The sequence below is a fragment of the Homalodisca vitripennis genome, chromosome 5, assembly GCF_021130785.1.
Source record: "Homalodisca vitripennis isolate AUS2020 chromosome 5, UT_GWSS_2.1, whole genome shotgun sequence".
Lineage (NCBI taxonomy): Eukaryota > Metazoa > Arthropoda > Insecta > Hemiptera > Cicadellidae > Homalodisca > Homalodisca vitripennis.
The window spans coordinates 14178886-14197517 of NC_060211.1; positions in this window are offsets into that span (position 1 = coordinate 14178886).

Here is an 18632-nt window from a genome sequence, read left to right on the forward strand (position 1 = left end):
GTTATGTGTCCAGATGTAGCCCTCAAACTTATCAATGTGCCCTGCTTAACGCTCTGGACAAAGGTATACCACTTTAGAGTTTCAATTTATCCAGTTTTTGTTTTGTTAGCTATTCGCTGAGAACCTCAATGTGGTTCATGTCTTGTCACAGTAAATTTTTTATAAATCAGTTATTTATTATTAGGTTTAAATAAATGTGATGTCATAAGATTTGCGATAATAGCCTATAAAATCTGCTATTCATATAATTCTTGAGAAAAACTGCTTTCAAGAATCAAAAGATATTCAAAGTTTTAAAGTTTTAAAGGCCACCATTTTTAAAATACTAAAGATGATTTCACAATGATGTTTTTTGTAATTGTCGTTGTATTTGAAATATTTAAACCAATTCAGTTATGTTGGTCTGAAGATGTTATCATTGAGTACGAAAGGTCTCACATTTATTGGAGTGTTTGTTTAAAATTAATATCTAACTTCCAATAAGAAAAGAGATTCAAGAATGTATTTAAACAGAATTTTGTATACTTAAACTTCTTTTCTAATAAACACATACAGGCAGACAGATGAGAAACTAAGCATCAGATACCCATTTTCATATCATGAAATATGTTTACCTTGAACTTAGCAACAACGTGGTATACCTATGTCCACAGCGTTACGGCACACTCTATATAATATTTCCAAATTTCCTTTAAATGTAGGGTTACAAATGTAAGACAACCCACTATAATATACAATCCGGTATTTATACTGACATTGTACTAATACAGGACAAAAATGATTTTGATGTTCTGCGTATTCATTTTAAAATTATCGTCAGATGTCAAAATAAGTGTAAAATTATACAAAACGTACATTTAATAAAGCTAAATTTCTTTAAAAAACTTTCTAAATCCATTGAATTTTCCAAAAACGCTAAAATTAAATATAAAGATTAAATATATTTTGCATGAAAAAATAATAAAATATTTATAATACCATCTTCAAAAGTTTGTGTACCTTCTTATATCAAATTTCAGTTGTTAGTGGGTAAAGGTTTTACCGGATAATTGGAATTAACCTAAAGGATTACAAGGTATGCATAAAATTACTTTGTATACGGATACGTGGTAAATGGTAAGCGGTGACGAGGGCCATTGTAGGGTCAAAGGGAGGGGAGTGGAGCTTAAGAGAGCTTACCTCTACTTCCATCATGACCCTTTATCTCCATAATGAAAACATACGAGATATTACAGTGGAGTGTGGCTGAGAGAGGTGAGGGGTCCCTTCTCTTGTTCAGACCTATGTCGGTTTTCCACGTTATTACACCAGTTATTTTAATAATTTTCTTTAAATATTATAATACCACTTATATTTCATTACTATTATATGTTTACTACTCTTTGTTGTATTTTGCTTTTACTTTTAAAATATCACGTATGTAGGATAAAAAACTAGGCATATTAGAGTTATTTACTGGCAGCTATGTATTCAGTTATGCAATGCTTTCAATAATAAATTATTAGCAGCTATATAATAAATAACATATATAAATCAAATAGTAAGAGAGTTTTTTACTCAGATATAATTTAGTATATCTATTGAATATTAAGCATACAGCAAAACACTATGTCCCACATTTTCAAAAATAGTTTATAAAAAAATATTTATTCAAATAATACGTATTCTTTGTTCAGATGTACAATCCCTGGTTATTTTCTCTGAACAGAAACCTCTGCTTTATTTCACATTCATACTCAGCTCTTGAAACGCTTTGAGAATCCCAGGAATTCGCTTTCTATAACGATATATCTCATACCGCATATCCTTTACTCCTCGTATAAATGCACTTTTTCAATAGCTGAATTGACTAATTATTGTTCAATATAGTAATATATTTTTCAAATTCACTGTTCACTTTTAATGTAATTACTACATTGAAAACACACCAACCAATACTAATAACTTTTTGTTTTGTGAGGTCATTCGATAGCAAGGCTATCTTCATCAGATACATCACGAAAGTAAATTCAAAAATTAATTTTTTAAATAATAGTTAAACATATGTGATTTTAATATTAATTTGTCCGTTGTAGCATATAGGGTAAAACAAGATTAAATAGTTACTCGAATTATACTATATAAAGTTTTAAAATTTGTGTTGTACTCTTCATGAAAGTAGGATAATATTGAGTTTTGTATTGGTCCATCTTCTTGACATTTTCTTGATATGCTTGATTTACTTTAAAGGATCGCATGCATTTAAAAATCTAGGTGTTTTAATGTGTTTTAATAATTTTAGGTTTTCTTTTCATGTAGTGAGTTCAGTATTAATAGTGGTTCGATGTTTCTTCTCTGTTGACTTTAATTGGTTAATTAAATAAAAAGTTACTATTATAGGTTGGTGAGTTTTCGATTTAGTGATTAAATTAAGAATAGCTAATACAAGCTCTATCTTAGACATTGTTTATTAGTTGTAATCTTTCAGTCATAAAGTTTACTATCGCTTACTCGATTATCCATCATTAACTATAATATTCCAAAAAATACACTTTATTATGCATTTATTGCATTACATGAATGCAGATACTAAAGAACCTCGTTTTTTAAAAATTTACAATATATCCTCTTCTAGGAATATTTATGCACGTTCATTAAAAATATTTTAAAGTTTATTACATAAGTTTTGAAACAGATTTTATACACATTATAAGCAGACTTTCTACAACCAGTGACTTTTACAAGCAATGTTAGGTGTGCATGTTACGTTATATGACATGTTGACAAGGCTTGACAGAGGCCTTCACAATGACGTAGTGATAAGATCAGAGGGCGAACCTCGCACACCTGCACCCCAACTTGTAACACAAGGTTTCTACATTTAACAAGCAGTGTCTGGTGCGCGTGTTACGTTATATGACATCTTGACAAGGCTTGACAGAGGCCTTCACAATGACGTAGTGATAAGATCAGAGGGCGAACCTCGCACACCTGCACCCCAACTTGTAACACAAGGTTTCTACATTTAAAACATTGCTAAATTTGTTTATTTACAGCTTTTGTTAATAGCTTTACACTTTGATAATCTAATTTCAATTGTAGCGAAATCACAGTAAAGTTTACGTAGTCTTCATTGAAATCCATCATTATGGATTCAAACATTTCAATCCATTTTTTTTATGGATTTATTTCATTAAATATGTAAATATATTTCTTTCCATTGTACTCATCCAGGATCTGTCAATTTCTCAATTACAATCACAACTCTCTCATCTGCTGCACATTTGAACTAACATCAGTAAACATTGACTGTTGAGGGTACGTAAATGACAAAAGTAGAAAAAAACAATTTACGTTCTGTATTTAGTTATGTTTGATGCCTTTTGTTTTCACTAACAAAAGGTTCAACAAAAGCCTTAAAACTAACATCCTGTTAATTTATCTCAAACAATCCATCTACGGGAGTTCCTCAAGAAATCATCTACAAGATATAAAAAATTTGCCCTACTCCATTACCTGACCGAATATACTGGAGCTGTTTGCCTTTTTTTAATAAAAAAATGCTGAATTTAGTTCGTGTATGCATACTTACTCTTGAAATCCTTTTGTTACTGAACTTATTCAAATCTATATTAATTGTAAGGTATTTATTATTACACTTCAAAAACTATATCTAAAAAAAACAACATGTGCAACGCAACGTGAAATTTGTTTCAGTTATACTAATGCTTACGTCATCATGAAATAACTATTAGTATGAGTTCATTTGGTATATAATTGAGTAAGTGTTACACAAGCCTATCACCCGAGGGTATATAATAATTGCATTTTTTTATGATTCTATCTGTCTTTCCGCAAGATATCTCGAGAACCGGTTTATAGACATTAAGTTTGATAGTAGTGCATGTTACTCCATAGGTTCAGCTCAGCGTTAGTGAAGATTTTAAATTTGTTACCACGATGGCAGTAACCAAGGCGTAGGCCTTATTTGACTTTTAAACAAAGTCAGTGCATATTATGGCATTTTAAATTATGATATGGTATCACATGTTGCTCTTGATTTGATAGTTTACACGCAACTTCAGCGAGTATGTTATGTAAAAATTGTGACATAATACAACTACTTCTCAAAGCATGACTTAGTTTCATATTTCCATATATTAAAATCCAAGTTTCATAATACAAACGTGAACTTAGTTTTGTCTATTTTATTTAATCGGAAATATACACATAACGAATTAAAAGTAGCATAAATCGATCGTCAAAAGGTGATGCTGTTAATTTTATATCGTACAAAACTTTTTATTTTAGGCGTTAAGTAAAGAATAATGAAATCGATGGTTTAATCGTATCGTGTGTTTCAGCGTGTATGTTTTATATTCCGGTTGTGGTTTGATCCAGTTTCTACAAGTTGTAAATACGGAGTATCACTGAGCAAACAACAATAAGGCAATATCAACTACAATGAGCACAGTGCTGGTACTGAGCAGTGAACAGCAAGGATGTGGTTGTGGACAGTGACAAAGTACTGCCCGGGGCTGTCGGATGTAGCTTCACAGAACAAGTCTATTGACAACAACAGTAAGGCAATATCAACTACAATGAGCACAGCTCTGGTACTGAGCAGTGAACAGCAAGGATGTGGTTGTGGACAGTGACAAAGTACTGCCCGGGGCTGTCGGATGTAGCTTCACAGAACAAGTCTATTGACAACAACAGTAAGGCAATATCAACTACAATGAGCACAGCGCTGGTACTGAGCAGTGAACAGCAAGGATGTGGCTGTGGACAGTGACAAAGTACTGCCCGGGGCTGTCGGATGTAGCTTCACAAAACAAGTCCACTGACAACAACAGTAAGGCAATATCAACTACAATGAGCACAGCTCTGGTACTGAGCAGTGAACAGCAAGGATGTGGCTGTGGACAGTGACAAAGTACTGCCCGGGGCTGTCGGATGTAGCTTCACAAAACAAGTCCACTGACAACAACACAGAACTTCGTAATGTTCACATTACAATAACCACGATTATGTTCAAACTCAGACGTACACAATTAGTTATTGAGTGTCGAACAATGGTTGTGGACAGTGACAAAGTACTGCCCCGAGCTGTCGGATGTAGCATCACAAAACAAGTCCACTGACAACAACACAGAACTTCGTAATGTTCACATTACAATAACCACGATCTATGTTCAAACTCTGACGTACACAATTAGTTATTGAGTGTCGAACAATGGTTGTGGACAGTGGTAATGTACTGTCCGGGGCTGTCGGATGTAGCTTCACAAAACAAGTCCACTGACAATAACACAGAACCTCGTAATGTTCACATTAGAACAACAATGATCTATGTTCAAACTCTGACGTACACAATTAGTTATTGAGTGTAGTACAATGGTTTTGTACATTCACGATAAATAATGTTCAAATCTTATATGTCTTGAGATTTTTGGTTTTTTTTCTTGAATGCCATTGATATATTTAGGACTAAGTATTAAAAATATCACTTTATTACCTCTATGAAATATATAACTTTTATTTGGACATGGACATCTTCACTCACCATATCCATATCATTTTAAACAGTTTTAATACTTTTTATGTATTTGTATAAGTGATTCTATTTGCCATTTCTAAATTTTTATTGAAATGTTAGTTCAGTTCCAAACTAATTTTCTAAAATAATTATGCTATGAATTTATGAAGGAATTATCATCACGTATGAAGGGAATGGTCAAAGGTTACAAGTTGATCTTGTATGGCATCCATGTTACTACGTTGGTTTTATTGTAATTGTATTTAATTCTACTTGTTCTGCGGGCTTTTCCTAGATTAGTTGCCTTTTGATCGAGAATAACTACTTTAACTTTTGTTGATGATCTACTTTCGTTTCAAGGATTTATGTCGGTATCAATTAGGCTCATTCTACACGAATTGAAAAATACTGTAAGGGTTGAGTAAAGGGTTCCCCTCATTCCAGATTAGTCCAGTGTTTTTTCTAGCCGAATATGTAATAAAGACCAAGATATTAAAAACCTCCTATGACAATATTAGAAGAAGAAGTATTTTTTAAACTATGAAATTACCATAAAAATGGAAAAGCCCGAACTTCAAGATCAAATCAGAACCGGAGAAGGTGGGTTTACTTGTATCTTTGCCAAGAATGCAATATATAACGTTATTGTAGCAATATGCTAATAATTCAGTTTGTTAATGACGGTAGCCTGTACACACTTCGATCTGGATGACAAACAAACTCATCTTCCCATTCACCTCTGTGAAATCTCTCTATGAATTTAAAATTTTAACCTCACCAAATTTATTATGGAAAGAAATTCCTCGTTTAATCTGAGTGCGAAGGATGTAGAAAATGTGACCTGTAAAATTATTAATGACAAACTAGAATGATGGCTCAACTTCACAGGTCATGGACTACACCTATCTGCTAAAGCGAAAGATGGTTTATCCTGTGTAGTGTTAAAATCCATGTAAAAATCTATGGAAAAACAAAAAACCTTAGATTTGGCAGCTTATAAAGTTTATACATTTAGGCGCAGTAGACTTCATCCTTGCTACCGTCAAAACCGTTTTAAAAATCTTGTAGCACACTACAAGTAAAAATTAAAATTTCAATATTATTTCAATTTTATATAAATGATACATTAGTATCATTGTATTTAGATATATTAAACTAAAATAAGCTTATAAATTACTGCAAATGAAACGAATAAACCAATTATGATTAATATTTTTACCGCGATTCTGATACATGATGTAAATAACATTGATAGAAATAAACTACATAAATAACCCAACAATCTAATTTAACACTGAAAACTTAAATAGAACATCCTTGATATGCAGTTCTGCAATGTATGTTCAGTTTGTAGTATTGCAGCTGGCAAGTTGAAGTAGCCCAGCAGTTCATATTGGTTAATGTCTTGTACCCGAGACTATATGTCACATCAGCTGTCAGCTGCAGCGGTGCTCCTTACAGCCATTGTCATGGAAGTGACTGCTGACAAGTAGTATCGGACAGCAGTTCATATTGGTTAATGTCTTGTACCCGAGACTATATGTCACATCAGCTGTGTCAGCTGCAGCGGTGCTCCTTACAGCCATTGTCATGGAAGTGACTGCTGATAAGTAGTATCGGACAGCAGTTCATATTGGTTAATGTCTTGTACCCGAGACTATATGTCACATCAGCTGTCAGCTGCAGCGGTGCTCCTTACAGCCATTGTCATGGAAGTGACTGCTGACAAGTAGTATCGGACAGTAGTTCAGATTGGTTAATGTCTTGTACCCGAGACTATATGTCACATAAGCTGTCAGCTGCAGCGGTGCTCCTTACAGCCATTGTCATGGAAGTGACTGCTGACAAGTAGTATCGGACAGCAGTTCAGATTGGTTAATGTCTTGTACCCGAGACTATATGTCACATCAGCTGTCAGCTGCAGCGGTGCTCCTTACAGCCATTGTCATGGAAGTTACTGCTGACAAGTAGTATCTACAGTTATATAACTGCAACTTAATTGTGTATACTGAATTGTTATAATCTGTTTGCATAGTTCGTATATGTATTTCATATTTTTTTACGTTTTCAATGCGTAATGGTTTTATCAAGAACGTAGCCAAGAATAATGTTTGGAAGGGGAGGTCCAGACAACTAGTATTTTTCCGTATTGGACATGGAGTAAGCTACATTTTGTTCCTTAAAAGTTTCTTGACCCGTTTCTTTCTGGAGAACGATCTTTTAGCAGTACAATTCAGTAATACTAAATTATTTAAATAGTAATAATCGTTTACTAAGAAAGTAATTGAAAAATGTTAAATGGGGGGGGGTCAAGACTCATTGGAACCTTTTCACTTGCTACGTTCTTGCTCTGTATACATTAATGTACTAACATGTGAATATAATGTTGTAGACAATTGGCCCGTGTTATTCATAGCTGTGAGTTCATATTTTTCTGTAATATCCTCAGTTGACATAGCATATTTTATATTTTTTCTTTAAAATTTGTTTGATTTCAACTTAGATTAAACAATTTATAAAAACGTATAATCTACCACACAGACATATTAATGGTCGAAATAGTTCTAGTGCATTACCTTTTAGGCCTAAACCATACGCTTATGTGCTTTTTTATTGTTAATAATATTACAATTATGTAAGAAATATATTTAATACGTAGTACAGTACTTTATAGTACTAAAACTGTCTTAATTATCTAAAACTCGCTACTGAGGCATGCCATTTTTATCGTTATAGTCCACTAGCAGAGAGCCAATTTGCTTTGTTTAAGAACACAGCCATGCTTTTATTGAAATAAACCTTTCATAAGAAAAAAGATCAATCGTCATCTGCGATAGTTTAGATAGAGGCAGAAATAGAAAAATATTGAAAGAGTTAAAAAATATGAAGCAATACATTTTTCCTCAGACTTAAAATTGACCGATACAGTCATAATAGTCAAATCACCTCACGAGAAACTGAAAGTCACCACATGAGTATGTATCTGACGCTGATTTAAAATTGTATTTAACGAGGCTGACAGTTGTCAGTTCATCAGACTAGGAAAACTATAATTCTAGAGAAAACCTTTCGATATTTTATCCGTGTTTGATATCCTTCCCTTTCGACCTTTACAAAAACTAGCGTGGATTTTTAGGAAGAATCTCATTACTGTTTAAAATAACCAGGTCCTGTGCTTATATAATACAAATTGAAACTCGACTCCTGGACTTAGTTATGAATATGTGGAAATTATTAACTGTAAATTATTATGGGTTGGATGTTTTACACCATGTGTATACTTAATTTCGTGTGCATGTTGGCAACTGAAACCAGCAAATAATAAAGAACGTACACAAAAATCACATTCTTGTGATCCCATGATAGACAAGCTTTGCATCTTAAAGTTAAAAATAGTATCAAATATTTAGTTATGTGCACTGGAAACATTAAATAGAATAAAACTCATCTCTGACAGGGAACTTACTTCCAACAACCCACTTAGTTAAGGCACTTAACTACTGTTGGCTGCGAGTATGGCAAGTTTTCAAGAGAGAATTGAAACTTATGAGTTATTGGACTTTACTTGACTATAAATATTTTTGCATTTAAAATGGATAACAAAAGGTTATCACTGCCTTCAACACATTTTGAAACAAATTAAGCAAGAAAATTGCCATTAAAGGGCTAGAACTAATATACTGGCGCTGGTAGCTACAATATAGATCGCTATTTATTTACACATGCTATATGCACGTGGTGTTTAAGATCCAACGGGAACAGACGATGGATGAACTTTAATTATTATTACTTTTATTGTTATTAAAATACTGCCAAAAATTCAAAAATAGTTTCAAATCGAAGTATTATCTATACTGACATCAGCCATTTTGTTTTAATGGTCTGACGCTCAGTATACACCTAAAAAGATTATCGGCATACCATATGCATAGAGATTTGACCACTCCATAATCAGATAGTTAAATGATCAATTTAATTGCGATTCATATTTGCCTTGTTGGATGAGATTTGACTGTTAGCTTCCAGCCCAATTTTCGGCGCTGGAAAAATTTCATTTCTGTGTGTCTGCCTGTCTGTCCGCAGCTTAATTTATATATGAGGAACACCGATTTCGATTATGGTACGAGGCACTCCACACTCCAGGGGATTCAATTAAGCATTAGCTAGTATTTTTACATTGGTTCTTATGGGTAAATATGAAGGCAACGAGAAAAAAGAAGAAGAAAAAAATAAATTGCAAAAAAACCAAATAGACTTATAATATATGCAAAAATGTGATATATTATCGCCTATAGGCTAAATATCCCAACACATATAATCATTTTATAGTGACTCATACAGAAAGTTATTTTACTTTCTTTTAGCAGACAAAATATATAGAAATTGAGTCAGTCTCCTCAATGATAAGGCTTCAATAACGCTCAGCCAAATTCCATAATTCGACATGCACTATAATATAAATTGCACTTGTCTATGTATAAATGATATGTTATGCAAAATAAAAAGATTTCAGATGAAAGTTTTGTCGCGATATTTTATTTTACATAATACATTCACATTTTGTTCATTAAGTTAGGTATAGTGTCATAGTTTAAAATAATAACATTTTTGTGAGCGAGGGAGGGTACTACAACGTAGGATGGTACTGAAAACAAATATTTTAAGCAGGTTATAACATTGATGTGACACTCCATTACTTTTGCTTTTACATCTATGAATAAAATTGTTACATGCCGATCACCAGTATAATAATTGTACCCAGTGTTTTCACAAACTGTTTTATTGTAATATATTCTATGTCCTGTTTTATTTATTTTTTTCAGTCAGATAATCTATACATCGGTTTGCATGACATTTTTTTAAAGAAATTTAGTACACATTGTACCGTATGACGATAACACATGTGGTGACTTCTGAGGTCGTAGTAATAAATACTAGAAATGCAAAGTTTACTTATAAGTTCAATTTAATTTACTAAACTTACAAGCACCACCTTTTTAGATGGTAAATGAAAAATATGTATTGCCACGTTGCTGCCAATTAGAATGTAATAACTAAAAGTATATCTTCTAGGTGGGCCTAAAATATCCAATGTTCTATTGAATTATGCGTACGACGTTTTACTTTACAAAACAATAATATTTCACTTCCCTTCACAATAGGTAGACTCACAACCGGGTATCGGCGTCTTGGCACGAGACATTGAAGCTGTAGTCTAAGAACGGTTACTTCTAGAAGAGGAGTAGATGTTGGGAAGTGGTAGCCATGGACACAGCGCGCGAGGTCTGATGGGTTACGTAGTTGGGCTGCTACAAAGGGTTAGAAGAAAAAAATTCATACGCGTGCCAATTAGGTAGTTACTCCGCCCAATAATTTAGTTCCGGAACATTGGATGTAAAATAATATTATATAATACTGGCTGATTAGGTTGCGAAATTTACATTGTATGAAATTTAATTAACTAATTTACGGTACAACATATTACATTTCGCAAGATACCCCAGCGAAACCTGTTTCGCGACTCTATAATACTGAAGAAAATCATGATTTCATATTCAGTTGATATACTCAGAAGTGATGACCATATTAGCAGCCTGGCACACGATTCTTAGCTCCGTTATGATTTGTTTCCGATGTGGGATACTTGTGAATATTCCATTGCTTGCATACATTATATATTCAGTTTTAATTCAAATAATCATTTTGCATACTACATTATTTTAACCTTTACATTGTAATTCATTTATATAGATTACAGGTTACGAGCGATAAACGTGCATGAACTGTGAGTTATTCAACGTCACACGTTTGAGCATTGCCAAGGTCAACAGATGAGTAAGTTAACCGTGCTAGAGTAAACAATGTCCAATACCGGGTAACAAGCTACAACTCGTAACAACAGTTCCAGCCAGCCAGAGTTACGTATGTCCGTGAATGATAAACTGAATGTGTTGACTGATGAATTGCGGCAGATACAACTTGGCAGTTTAGAATGTTTAATCGAGATCACTACCGTTAAAAAGGATACTACTATTCTAAAAGAAGGATATTAAAAATTCAATTAAAAAAAGGCAAGGACGTTAAGAAAACTATTGGGAGACATTTGGATAACTTTACCGCTTGCAACGAAGCAATTAAAAACTTAAGAAGTGAAAGTATTGTTTATAAGTAATCATGTGGAGGTAAAATAACGATTGCTTCAGACTAAATGTACTCCATCAATTAAAATTAGAAATTTTTTTCTGGATACTATATTTTAGGTATTGATGAATATGCCAAACATTTTATTTTATTTTTATACACTTTTAAAAAACCTTTAAATACAGTTCATCGATTGTTCTTTCTTTCCAGGTTGAACTACTTGATTTGCCAGAATCATTTTACTTTTCTCTTCATACCTTAGACAGGCCGAGAGCGATTTTATCATTTAAAGGGTTTCGAATAAGGAATTCTGTGTCGAATTGGGTGAGCGGCAAGATTAAATCAAGTCCATTACTTTTATCTGGTTTATTGATTGTGTGAATGACCTGAGTCCGTTCATATAAAAGTAAAAGTTAAGTAAAGTAATATTATTTTACCAGACAAAGTAAGGACTAAGAAGCTCTTTCTAAAACTTAACCTGGGGACCAACGGCTGAAAAGTAACTTCCTAACCACCATCAATCGGAGCAGACAGGCTGCTTGCAAGGACAGGATCGCTCAGCGGTCACCCATCCAAGCTGCAGCCACACTCCACGCTGCTTGATTTGGTTATCTGGTGATAACCGCCGTACCCGCTATACTGCGCCATTAGGAAACTGATGATTTTTAATGTATATGTATGCTGGTGATATGAAAACTTTAACTACTGGTAATAATCAAGAAGATTTTCTTTTAATGCAAAAAGATATAGATCGTCTTATATGTAGCCTTGTTGTAATTTAAAATTGTATGTAGATAAGAGTTTATATTAAACTATTTAGAAAATTTAAGGTTATAGTATTGTTTATAATATTTTATTGGAGCTATATCTCGTCTGTCTGCATGATACATCAAAAACGAACTCATCTATTAGACCTTAAATTTTGCATGAAGCTTCACTTTATCGTAATAAGTCTGACGCATCATGTGGCATTCATAATAGCAACAATAAAATATCGAAATAATTAAATTTGCATAAAATTTGAGATTTTAACACGTGAAATATTTAAAACTTAGATTAATTATTTAGGTAAAAGGATAAATAATAGATTTAAAGTCAAGATAATAGATTAATTGGGTCACAAGGTTTCAGGGAGTTCTTGCGATGTAATTCCCTCCCTAGCTCACCAGGTCTGCTACTGTCATTATTCAAACACTGTTTTGGTAATTAACTCAACAAAAAATGTGTATGTACCATATGGTAAGATATCTCAATCATCTGCAGCAAAACATTTTATGTAGTTAAGAATAATCTGTATGATAACAAATGTCTAACCATAGAATTTGGCTGAGCGTAATTTACGTATATTACTCGGTAGGTTGAAAATTGTTTGTCAGAAGTATGTAAAATGTCTGTTTAGTGTGATGTATATCCGTATATTGGACCGCAAAAATCCTTGAAATGAGTGAAATGGGACATATACTTGATATTTTGCATGCTACCAAGTTGCATGCAAGTTGTTACGTGACATGTGATGTGGCACTTCTATCTTATTTTGTTACATCTCGCAAACATTTCAGATGATTGCATTACACTTTGATAGCACAAAAACGTGAATACGTTTAAACACGGAACTTATAAGTGTTTGTGGCCAAGTTCACATTTGTAGAAACCACTGGTTTTTAAGTTTAAGTATACAAGGATTGGTTAACACTTAAGATAATTGGTTAACAAGTTTAAGTATACGACAATTAATTAAGTATTATGTTAACCTTTCATATCCTAAGATTCCCAATGTTAGTACTTCGAGCGTGAGTATGTAGTATAATGTAGTATGCTCTCATACTATATAAAATACAAAACAATATAAAAAATCACGTTGTTGTAATTTAATACTCGAAGATGGCAGTCAAGCGTAAAGTCCTGGCTTTTATAAAAAGGTTATGTTTAAAAAAATTACTTTAAATCCCAGCTAGTAAATTGGTAGCAAAAATATTTAACAGTAAACGCAATTTAAAAACTGTGACAATGTTTTACAGAGAAATGCGTTATATAAAAAAAGGTAAAAAGGTGAAAGTAATATCCGTGTATTCAACGTGGAATTGAATTTGCGAGTCACTTGTAAGTTCATGTTTCAATCAAACCCACCTGGGCTCTGTTTTGTTTGTCAAGAAGCATACGTTATGTCGACAAGCCACTATACGTCAAAGACAGACTGGTATTTCTCACAACATGTACCGCTATTGTTACAAAACACGCAACACTGTTTCATAGTAGCTGACTGCATTGAAATGATTAAGATCTTTACTACACCGGTTTGTATTTATTTAACAAAACAGAATAGTGGTTTGTGTACACGACACAATTCATTTTTGTTTATAGTAAATAACTAAATATAAGATATTGTGATTTTATTTAATCTGCAATCAAACCATGTAATTGTAAGTAATGTTAATCACATAATTTAATCGATACCTTTTTGCACCTCATCACCTTTCTAATTATCTTCTAGATATGTGTATTTGATTAAACGTTGTAAGTATTTTATAGTTGTATTTATTAAGTTTATGTCTATTATTAACCAAACATTAACTACGATTCCTTTATTATCATGATGTATATCTATTCTACTATTAGGTTGAGTACAATTACTGCTTACAGGGCGAGTGTAAGGAAGCCGATTGTAGTCGTCGTGCACTGATAAACAATAGTGTTACACTTCTACTCCACTACATCTCTCTACAGTTGTAACTTAGCAGTAAACCTTTGTTTGCGAACCGTACCCATTGTAACTGTCTCCTCTCTGGAACTAGTACGATTAACATTTGCACAACCTCAAAATGTTTGATACTGATAATTCAGCAGACAATACCTACTATACAATTCATATCGCTGTTCTATAACATAATTAAGAAGCCCCAATAAACATCAATATGTTAGGGTTTGTAAAAAGGAAAAATAACAAAGAGTTTTATAAGGCTAATTACTTTTGGTTTAGTAAGTTCGATCGAAAAGAGTTGCCAATTAACTTATTCTTTAGGTAACTTATTATGTTTTATAGAACTTCATCTAACATTCTGTAAGCAAATTACGATTGTTCGATATGAAATGTGTAAACTAGTCGAAAAACACCTACGAAGGATGGGGTTTGTTTTGAGAACTATTTGGAACTGTACTGTCATTAGTTGGTACAATAATTAAATGAAATAGTAGAAGAGTATTTAAACAGGGCAACAAGAAATATTTCTATGGGAAGAGATAGTATTGGGCCATCTGCGATAAAAGAAATGTTAAAGAACAGAAAAGGGTCTATATAATTAGTTTCTGTTGGGAAATCTACATAACTAACCTTATTATCTATAAATATAATTTACTATGGGCATTGAACAAAGCAGATCAATTTTATACAGTTGTACGTAGCTTATAATACAGTTTTTGGTAAAGTAATTAATAAAGACCCACTTTCAAATTCGTAATTAGATTCAAACGTACCTAAATAGTAGGTAGGTGTTTGGCAATCTTTGAAAAACAAAGGATTAAAATTGATAAAAACTTACTCGTGGAGCAAATCTAATTACTATTGTCATTGTCAAAATTTGACAATATTCAATGTCAAATTTTGCAGCTGACTCTTATCCATTAGAGGTTAATATGGAATTCTAGAGAGGTCTTTGATTGACCATTATTTCTTCAACCTGTTTATTCATGACATATGCGAGGTTATTGTGTAAATTCGTTTAATAATTTCATATAGATAAAACGTTTTGTGTATGTTCAAGTCATAGTTGTTATATCAATGGTGTTCTTGAAACACAATGGCATAGTATGAAACAAAGTATCTTGGTACAAAAAAAAGAAGTTCCAATTCATCTATTTTAGTAGAGGAGAAAATATTGACTTGGAAGGCTACGATTAATAACATTACTTTAAGTTATATTCAAGTGGGATAAGATCTGGGTTCTTGGTGTACTTCAGTACTTCTTTTCCCTTGGAGCATCACATTATTCAAATCTGTACACAACAAACCTTTGAGTCTTTTATGTCGTGTCTCTAGGAGTGGTTTCTCCAAACAATATCTTGTTATTCTGTATAAATCGTTATTAGACTCTCTGCTGGAGTACAGAAAACCTTTGCATCATACGCAAATTAGAGGCAATAAAGTATTCAGAGGAAATGTATTAGGATCATCGGAATTAAGCTTGTCTAAAGGTTTCTGATTGTTTGTGTATCTTATCTGTCGTATTTTCTAAAAACCTGTCATTAAAATTTCAAGAGACTCAACTAAACTTGTCTTTCTCTATAGGCAGAAAAATAGTATCGGCTTGCGTCTTCATACAACTACGACAGAGCTGCTTCTACGTCATATTTTGAGGATAATTCATCTAGGAAATATTCTACTTCACTCTCAGCTTGATTACATTCAAGCATTGGGTGTGGAAGGAGACTTCTGTGTTGTCAGACCCTTCCTACATGAATAACTTTTTCTTCTGTCCCTACATATGGAAAAATATTATTCATGCGCTCTTTCCCTTGCACTGGCTTACTTCAAAAATACTTCAAATATCCAAGATATTTCTTACAACTGAATAGCTTTAAAATATGGTGTCTTTGGATATACTTATTTTTTATTATATATACTCGTAGATTTTGGACTTCTTGTAACTGTTTAAAATTGAAACTGTTGCTTCGTCATATGTTTTATAATTGGTTATGAAGTGTCTTTGAAATTTTATCATAATTAAAGTTTTATTTCAGTAACTGTCTTCACTATTAAATTTTATATTTTTACTCGTCTAATTTAGTAGTTATTTGAAATTGTATTTATAACAACCAGTGTATATACAAAGCCTCACACAAAATTTTATTGAAAAAGACAGGGACACAATGACCATAATATGCTTTTTAAATTAAATTCCAAATATTTTTGGAATAAGCGATAGTTACTGAAAGACTGTAATTCTTTGATCCATTGTATATTTAAGTTTAAAGATTGGGTTCTGAAGACGGAGAGTAAAACTATTTTTGTAAGTCTTTCTGAAACTTCTCGAAATTTCTCTCCAATATTATGATATTTTGTTGAATATTTAAAAGATTTCAGTATCTATACTTTTTGCCAAAATAAAGAATTCCAAAGGCTATAGCAACACGAAAGTCTAAGGCCTTAGTTTTTCAGTTAAGACACTTATCATATATTAATTGATGGCATTTTCCTGTAGTTCATTCAATCCCCAATAAAAACAAACACACACAAAAAGGAATCTCGTAACGTGACATTTGTAAATTAAAAAAAAAAAAAAAAAAAAAAAAAAAAAAAAAAAAAAAAACAGTCTTATATAGCGTAACAAAATGAATCTCAGTATAAAGCAAATTTATTGCATGGGGATCATAGTTTTTCTTCTTTGATAACAGTTTAAGTCGTATATTAAAATGAAGAAAAAAAACAAAAAAATTCGCTCTAACTGGACTTACAAAATTATTTATTGGCTAATGGCTATTGACTAATGGTTAAGAATAGTTTTGTATTTAAATTAAAACGTTTTACTCGTGCCTATTAATTCATTCATTGATTAAGTTACATTATATTAATGTTTTTCCCAAGTAAATTCTAAATGTAAAATACTTATTGCTAAGTCCTGTCACACCGCAACTCACATATCCGGCACTTGAATAAATCTGACTCGTGTTCCACTAAACGCTCCTGAATATGCAGTACCAGACTCCATACCGGTATACGGGAAACAGTGATTCTCATGAGAACTAACTTAATACGGCACCTTTACCCCAGCTACTACGGATTGCCAAGTCCTGTTACACCACAACTCACATATCCGGCACTGGAATAAATTTGACTAGTGTTCCACTAAACGCTCCTGAATATGCAGTACCAGACTCCATACCGGTATACGGGGAACACGTGATTCTCATGAGAACTAACTTAATACGGCACCTTTTCCCCAGCTACTACGGATTGCCAAGTCCTGTTACACCACAACTCACATATCCGGCACTGGAATAAATCTGACTCGTGTTCCACTAAATGCTCCTGAATATGCAGTACCACTCCATCCATACTGGTGTATGGGGAACACGTGATTCTCATGAGAACTACCTTAATACGGCACCTTTACCCCAGCTACTACGGATTGCCAAGTCCTGTCACACCACAACTCACATATCCGCCACTTGAATAAATCTGACTCGTGTCCACTAAACGCTCCTGAATATGCAGTACCAGACTCCATACCGGTATACGGTGAACACGTGATTCTCATGAAAACTAACTTAATACGGCACCTTTACCCTAGCTACTACGGATTCACCTCTTTTGTTGTCGGGTTATCACTTGGAGAGAACTTCAATTACACCAGTTAAGCACGACCAGTTAAGCACACTTCTATAGCGCTGCAAATATGGGATAGATTAGTCATTCAAATGTTGATATCGTCAACTTTCATGTTTATTTTCGGGAGGGTTAAATTTTATTTTATTTCAATATACATTATTATTTTTTTTAAGTTGAGCTTGAGCCCAATAAAATGTGTACATAATCAAAAGTAAGTCGATTTGTTGGTAAGTTTTACAGAAAAATACATGATTTTTCCATAAGCGTAATCTGAGACGGGATTGATTTTTTTGTTTTTAATTTACTACTGCATATAATATACCTCACACTGCAGTAACTTTATCATAAGGTATATTCCATTATATTCTAGCATTTTGCCTTAAAAATATAGAATTTATGCGAAACAAAAACTCTTACGAACCAAATTTACTACAATTGATCAGTAGTACCATTATGAGGTTAAAAATTATACTTAATACTATTAAAATTAGTGAAGATATTTATTTTTCTTGTAATTAATATGTTACGGACAATAATATAACGCAAAAAATAACATATAAAACAAACCAAAACAAAGTAAAAATGCCTAGAGAGACTAATAAATGTAGTAAAAATTATGTCTCTAAACAAAATTACATAGCTGAAACAATT